Genomic DNA, 8,015 nt, shown 5'->3' with positions numbered 1-8,015 from the left:
TTCATCCCCCTCTCCCCCTTCATCCCCCTTCATCCCCCCTTCTCCCCCCTTCTCCCCCCCTCCTTCTCCCTCTCTCCCCCCTCCCCTTCTCCCCCTCCCTCTCTCCCTCTCCCCCTCCCTCTCTCCCTCTCCCCCTCCCTCTCTCCCTCTCCCCCTCCCTCTCTCCCTCTCCCCCTCCCTCTCTCCCTCTCCCCCTCCCTCTCTCCCTCTCCCCCCTCCCTCTCTCCCTCTCCCCCCTCCCTCTCTCCCTCTCCCCCCTCCCTCTCTCCCTCTCCCCCCTCCCTCTCTCCCTCTCCCCCCTCCCTCTCTCCCTCTCCCCCCTCCCTCTCTCCCTCTCCCCCCTCCCTCTCTCCCTCTCCCCCCCCTCTCCCTCTCCCCCCTCCCTCTCTCCCTCTCCCCCCTCCCTCTCTCCCTCTCCCCCCTCCCTCTCTCCCTCTCCCCCCCCTCTCTCCCTCTCCCCCCTCCCTCTCTCCCTCTCCCCCCTCCCTCTCTCCCTCTCCCCCCTCCCTCTCTCCCTCTCCCCCCTCCCTCTCTCCCTCTCCCCCCTCCCTCTCTCCCTCTCCCCCCTCCCTCTCTCCCTCTCCCCCTCCCTCTCTCCCTCTCCCCCTCCCTCTCTCCCTCTCCCCCCTCCCTCTCCCCTCCCTCTCCCCCCCCTTTCTCACCCCCTCCCCCCCCTTTCTCCCCCCCCTCCCCCCCCTTTCTCCCCTCTCTCTCTCCCCCTTTCTAACCCCCTTTCTCCTTTTTTCTTTTCTTTTTTCCTCTTTTCCTTTCCTTCCCTCTGCTGTGCTGTGCTATGCTGCATGTAACCTACAAGAACACAGATGCACTCCACAAGAATAGATAGACATAAATTCCAGTAGCTGACGTAGGATCTTCTGGGGAATCACTGCTGTGCAATATTAAATGTTCCATTCTCAAGCAGAGAGATTTTTGTTTGGTCTTGGACTTTTTTTTCCTCTAATTACAACATACAAAAGGATCTAGGATAATAAGAGAGGTCATAGTATTTAAGGACATAGGATTTAAGGACATAAGAGTGTGGCTGTCTACTAGGACCAGGAATTGATGGGTAGATGACTGTTAAATAACAGGAGCTCGAAGACAGCTGAAGGAAATCCTTGGTGCTACATCTTTCAAAGCAAAGGGACTTTGCCCATGTGTGCATGCATCACAGCATTATTGGGGCAAAGGAATCCCCCCAAGTTACGCTTCTCGCCCACTCACAGATCAGCTCTGAGCCCTTAGTTTTCTGCAGCAACGTGCCTGGGCTCACTGCTGTCAAACCTGCAATAAACCCTGCTGCCTACCGGAGCCCAGCTGGGGCTCTGGACTCTGGTTTCTCCAGGCATTACATTGTTGAAGGTGTGTGACACAGCAGACTGCACTATAATGAGCGCAGCGCTCAGGACTTGGCACCGCCGCCTGCTCCTTCTCCAAAGTCAAGTGTAAAGTCTTAGGGCCCTGTTAATGAACAATCCACCCCATGGCTGGAGCACAGAAAAAAGGAGGGCCTCAAATTATGAGCAAGATCTGCTATAAAAGCCATGTGCTCATGTTAAAATATGATGGAATATGGGCACAGAAAGTTACATGTGGATTTCACTAGATGCACAGGGACTCCTGGTATGCACGTAAACGTGTATGGTGCACTCGGAGACACAGTGCACAGGGTCAGGAGGCTGCAAATGTATTGCCTTGCTGCATACAGCAGAGGGATAAACAGTATGTCCAAATCCCTGAAAATCAAGGTGGAAGACAAACTACAGCTTGAAAAAGAACAGCCAAACACAGCTGTCTGTGCTGTGGACAGTAGAGCTACAAAGCTCAGCTAATTATGCAAGCTAAGGCACATGATCTGTAGCAAGACTTACGTTTCTTTGCCCTGCCTAATGTTGTTTCTTATTTCTCTCTTCTTCTACAGACTGGAACCAGTTAGGCTTGTTTGATGTATCAGCCATGCTTCCTGAACAACCTGGGGACCTGTTAATAGCTTATGCCTGTCTGAGTGTTTAGAATAGAATAGAATAAGAGTAGAGTAGAGTAGAATAGAATGGAATAAGAATAGAATAAGAATAGAATGGAATAAGAATAGAATGGAATAAGAATAGAATAAGAATGGAATGGAATGGAATGGAATAGACCAGAAGAGACCAGAAGAGACCTTCAAGATCTGACACAGGCTGCAGGAGTAGTCAACACCTGTTGCTTTCAGACAGACAGTTAAGCAGTCCTAAAATAGAAAGGTAAGTTATTGCTCTCAGGAAAATCAGTTGTGTTCCCAATGATCTCAGCAAGGTAACATACTTACTGTTAGTTCTTTTTACTCTTTTAATCAAAGAGTTCTGGAAAAGATAAGTGAAATTTTTTTTCCATCAAACAGTACCACTCCAGTCTTAGCCAACTCATGCAAAGCAAACTATTCTCCTCTTGTTTTGGTAATATGTTTACCATACATACATCTCTGCACATGTTTCCATGGACAGCCTGCATTACAATGAAGAGTTCTAGCTGGGTCTATGCTGCTCACTTACTTCAAGTTGTACTTGCAGCGTAACCTGTCCTGCTCCCTTTCAGTCATGGCTGCATGTGTGCAGTCTTTGCCTGCCACTAATCCCCAGTGTGATGGGCTTTGTAAAACAGACAATGCAGAAGCCATGAGATGCCTCTCTGGGAAGGAAACTTGATGCTACTTTTGTAAGGCTGCTTTCAGGAGAGTCCTTGCCCCTTATGCATTCCCTAACTGTCAGGAAAGGCACAGAGAGGAGCGAGACCAGAGCTTATGGTCCTTAGGCAAGTCTGGATGAGAGTTTTGCTCTTTGGACTACTTGGATTTGCCATAAGTTACGCTATCCCAAAGCATCTACATTATGTCTAAAGCAGCCCCATCCTTTTTGGTATGGGCTACCATTAAAAACCACAAAACATAAACCATTGTGACTGAGAACTAGGTCTTTCCCATCAACATGAAAGCCTCAGCTGTTATATAGCTAAAACTCACTGTGACAGAAGCTTTTGACTTTTTACAGTGTAAGAACATCACTGCAGCTAAAGGAAGCATTAAGACAGCTGATTCAAGCAAGGACATCCAGGATATCCTCAGCATGTGTAGCTCTTCAGCACTGCTGATGCTGTGTAGACTTTGCACATGACATCATGACCAAAATGCTGTAGAACAAGTTGTGTCAAACATAATGCCTCCCACCAAAGGAAAACTGGAACTAAAGCACCTTTGCTCAGCCTGTACTTACTTCCATACTACTGCAGTCCTCAGGCAGAAAGAGTTTGTGTTTTCCAGGGAAAGAGGAGGCTTCATTAAAGTTATTACTTCAGCTCTGGAAAATAATTCAGTTAGAACACAAGTGTTTACCATAAAAATTGTGAATGTTAGGAAAAATCACAGTGTTGTCTGTGGCAAAGTAGGAACAATTTCATGCAGTACCTTCTAAGCATCAGAACTGGCAGGTTTTGTTTAACAAACCAGGGTAATAAATACACTTTATAAGCACATGATGTATGTGTGATATTGCTATACATTTAGAAAGTGCTCTAAGCATAAGGGTGGGGCTTTTGGGGGGTATAATGTCCTCTGTAAGAAATCCACGCCAGCCTCTGGAAAGGTTTATCACTGAAAAGACAAGATAGGTTACAATTAATGTGCACAGGCTGACAGAAAGTCCAGCTCTGCAAGATGTGGCATAGCTTTCCCTCTTGCTGCTATCACTGGGCCTGCAAATTCCTTGAAACAGTTGTTTAAGGTTGTGTTTTTTTTGCAGGAGATAAGTTGTTCCTTACATCTTTAACATGTTCAGAAAGAGAAATGTGTCTGTGTTTCCACGGACAGATGGCTCAGACAACATAGCTAATGCTGTTTGGGATTTGTGAGGGACAGCAGAATAGATGAGTTCCCTCTATACATCACTCAGCTAGAAAAAATGCTAAATTGTGAAAGGATTCCCTCTGTCCCCTCTTGCAGAGGAGATAAGAGTGAGGAGGAGATGACTTTAGGGTTTTCTGCTCAATGGAGTTGCAGGCTGGCTGGAACATGACTGTTTTTCATGTACGGTTATGAACTTACCTACAGCAATGCAAATATTCCCTCAAATATGACACCAGGTCAGTGTTAAGAAAACAGTGGAGCTACTAATGAAACTGATTCTGTCTCTTGTAGGTCTCCCGTCCACAAGGTCTCCACATTCTGCTCTGTGAGCTGGAGAGGTTTTAGCTGTGCCCTTCAGTACAACGGCGTGCACACTTCTGCTCTGAAACCAAGTATTGTACTATTGTTGCCAGGAGGCTCTAAGTAGAGAACAAAACAAAGCAAAGCAAATAAATCAACTGTGATACAACAACAAACAGCAACAAAACAAACAAGAGCACTTCTCTCTTGCCCTCTTGCAAAACAAAATCCATCAGGCATGATTTATTAGTAAACCCAGCTATGGACAGTTAGCAGTGTACAGCTGGATTTAATGAACAGATACACAGCCAACATCACTTTATTAGGAATTCAGCTATCCTTTAACAAAAGCTTTTATTTCCACATGAAGAGGTGGGCAGCCATTCAATCAGACATGACTGAAATTTTTTCAGTCAGTTAAATTGCCCAATATTTTCATGTTACCTCAAAAAAGAAAGAGAGGAGAGCGTGTGGCCAGCAGGTCGAGGGAGGTGATCCTCCCCCTCTACTCAGCCCTGGTGAGACCCCACCTGGAGTACTGTGTCCAGTTCTGGAGCCCCTATTACAAGAGGGAGGTGGAGGTGCTGGAGCGTGTCCAGAGAGGGGCCACAAGGATGATCAGAGGGCTGGAGCACCTCTCCTATGAGGACAGACTGAAGGAGTTGGGGCTGTTCAGTCTGCAGAAGAGAAGGCTCCGAGGTGACCTAATTGTGGCCTTCCAGTATCTGAAGGGGGCCTACAGGAAGGCTGGGGAAGGACTTCTTAGGATCTCAGGTAGTGATAGGACTAGGGGGAATGGAATGAAGCTGGAGGTGGGGAGATTCAGGCTGGATGTGAGGAGGAGGTTCTTCACCATGAGAGTGGTGAGGCACTGGAATGGGTTGTCCAGGGAGGTGGTCGAGGCCCCGTCCCTGGAGGTGTTTAAGCCCAGGCTGGATAAGGCTCTGGCCAGGCTGATCTAGTGTGGGGTGTCCCTGCCCATGGCAGGGGGGTTGGAACTAGATGATCCTTGTGGTCCCTTCCAACCCTGAATGAAACTATGAAACTATGTGTGTGCCCTTTTGACATAAGGAAACCTCTCTTATCTACCTACAGGGGGCTTAAAATACATAAATTTGTGTACAAGTACTTAATTAATAATAATAATAAACAACCAGGTTGGAAGAGACCTTCAAGATCACCATGTCCAACCCATCAACCAATCCAACCCATCCAAACAACTAAACCATGGCACCAAGCACCCCATCAGGTCTCCTCCTGAACACCTCCAGTGATGGTGACTCCACCACCTCCCCGGGCAGCCCATCCCAATGCCGGGCAGCCCATTCAGAGGAAGTAATATACTTGCATTAACATGAAGCATCACAATGAGTTAGGAGCATAAATAATGGTAAGTCTATGTGGAATGAAAATGCTGGGCTCTTCTTTATTCAGCTCTGTAGCCTTCTGGGCAGAAGAGCTCATTTTGACAGCAGATGCTCCTGTCTACTGCAGGAGACTTTCTGTTTGACTTTCTGAGTTTAACTTCCCTGCTTTCAGCTGGCAGAGAGGGTTTTCAGCAACGCCTCCCATCAGTAATTACCCAGGCTCTGTTGCACACGCATCAGTGCAAATGGGAAAACTGGTGCTTAAGGAGGAGGCTCAGTAGGAATTTCTGCCTGGCCTGTGTATAATATTTCAGTACCTCTAAGCAATGCAAGGAGGCTGATTGAAGTCAATAGAAGCACTGACATGTTTAAAGTAAAACACGTGTGTGATTGTTTGTAGAACCGGGTTCCGTGATTTTAATTCTCTTTAGCAGTGGCTTAACTCTTAATATCATGCAGCTAGCAAGCTGCCTTTCTTTTACTCTTCTTTTACTTCTGCTTTCTTGGAAGCATGCCACAGTTCTTTTAAAGGAGCTTTTGAATTAGTCTAACATCACTGCTAAGCAACACAGCAGAATATCAGGCACTGGTGTAGAGTTTTTCCAATTAATTTAGGATTTGCAGTTAAATGTAAGTGACACAGTTTAACGTATGAATAACCCATGAACCCTTAAACAGAAAACTTTCAGAGGAGGGGGGTTCTCAAAAAGACAGAATATTTCAAACACATGCCAAACATTTGCAGGGTTGTTAGCAGCAAGAAGCTAAAGGAAAGCTGGACAAGTGCAACAAAAGCAACTTTAGCTGATGAATCAAATTGTCAAATAATGGCTAATGACGTCTTCATATACTTTACTTTCTTTATACTTTACTTTCTTTGCTACATCTTCCTACTCTTTTTTTGTTGCTGAACATCTCTTGCAATAGGAGACCAATGATCTCTGAAGGAGGTGGACCTAGTCTGTCTTTCTTCCTTTGCTTTGGAACTTGAACTGGCACCTCTTTTCTATGCAAGACATTCAGCTGAAGCTCAAAAGTGTACAGGGAAACTAAATCTTCTGTAAGACATTTAGAGTCATAGAACCATTAAGGTTGGAAAAGACCTCTAGGGTGAATTCCAACCATCAACCCAACACTACCATGACCACTGAACCGTGTCTTGAAGTGCCACACCTGCAGGTGGTTGTTTTTTTTTAACACCCCCCATCAGCACCACCCCTCCCCCAGGGATGGTGACTCCACCACTTCCCTGGGCAGCTTGCTCCCCAAAAGTGCTGAACTTACAGTTGCAATGCTTTAAAATCATAACTCCCTTTTTTTAATCACCAGAAAGAAGTAATTACTAATTTTATAGATGAAGGGACTCAGATAGCTTATTGCCAAAAAGAAACATGGGCATAATTCTCAGCTTTGCCTGCTTTGAAGGACTAAATTAAGGCAGGTATTTTAGTGGGAGCTCAGCTAATTGTATAGCTGGAGATGTACTGAAACTCTGAAATGGAGATGTACTGAATGAGATGTACTGGAGATGTACTGAAACTCTGGGAGGTGCAAGTGTTGGCTATTACAATAGCTTACTTCTTTCAGACTTGACAGCTGAAGGGAGTTGTGGGTTCTTTTATATATGAAATAATGCAGGAAGTCCACAGCTTTTCTATGCACTCCTTTCCTTTCAGCATGCTGGATGCCCTGGCACCAGAGAGCCTTTGAAACCTTCTCCTGCTTCTTCAACACCTGATGGTGACTGGTCAAATGGAGATTTACAGCTGATATGATAGTCAAAGCTTTCAAAAAGCTGAAGTTACAGAAGCTTGAACTGGTGCTGGATTCACCAGCGTGATAGCATCATCACCATTGGCCAGTGGAATGGGCTGCTCAGGGAGGTGGTGGAGTCACTGTCCCTGGAGATGTTCAAAAAAGGATTGGATGTGGTACTGGGAGCCATGGTTAATTGTTGTGAGGTGTTAGTTATTAGGTAATAGGTTGGACTTGATGATCTCTGAGGTCTTTTCCAACCTGGTTAATTCTGTGAGCACCTGAGGGCTTCTTGCCAGTGAAATCAGATGGTAATGCTGCAGAATGTTCTAGCAGAATCCTCTGAACAAAGATGTCTGTGTTGTGCTGTTGGTTTTTTGTTGTTGTTTTTTCCCCACTGACACCCCCCACCCCAAACCTTAAGAATTACTTTCTTAGCTTGAAACTTTTTACAGTTTATCAAGTTACATTGGGAAGAATGTTTTACTGTTGTTTTATAGTTCATAACAGAGAGTTTTATAAGAGGATTGAAGATGCTTTAGCTCAAAATAAAACATAAAATAATGACTGTGTAGAGGTAAAAAGAATCCATAACTAAGAGCTACTTCTGCAGTGACTGTGAACAGGTTTACCATAACAGTGTTTAGAGAGTTGTGGTATAGACCACAAGAAACAGAGTGCCTCTGACTTTTTCATACTCAAACAATTAAATGTTG

The 8,015-nt window shown here is 45.6% G+C and overlaps 1 long non-coding RNA gene across 3 annotated transcripts in view; it reads right to left on the bottom strand.

Moving 5' to 3' along the window:
- Positions 1 to 719: 719 nt before the first annotated feature.
- Positions 720 to 8,015, bottom strand: part of LOC137456973 (uncharacterized) — a 53,696-nt gene continuing 46,400 nt past the window's right edge. For 2 of the 3 annotated variants that reach the window (XR_010991181.1, XR_010991179.1), the window contains 4 exons: positions 4,076 to 4,296; positions 3,249 to 3,332; positions 2,309 to 2,342; positions 720 to 980 (listed from right to left, as the gene is read on the bottom strand). This is a non-coding gene — a long non-coding RNA (uncharacterized lncRNA). The remainder of the gene's footprint in view (positions 981 to 2,308; positions 2,343 to 3,248; positions 3,333 to 4,075; positions 4,297 to 8,015) is intronic. The other variant, XR_010991180.1, reaches the window with a different exon arrangement.

This window comes from Melanerpes formicivorus, unplaced genomic scaffold, assembly GCF_026170545.1.
Source record: "Melanerpes formicivorus ecotype bairdi unplaced genomic scaffold, bMelFor1.0.p_v2 SCAF_150, whole genome shotgun sequence".
Taxonomy (NCBI): Eukaryota; Metazoa; Chordata; class Aves; order Piciformes; family Picidae; genus Melanerpes; species Melanerpes formicivorus.
The sequence above is the reverse complement of the archived record's forward strand: the minus strand, read 5'-3'. Positions and strand labels throughout refer to the sequence as shown.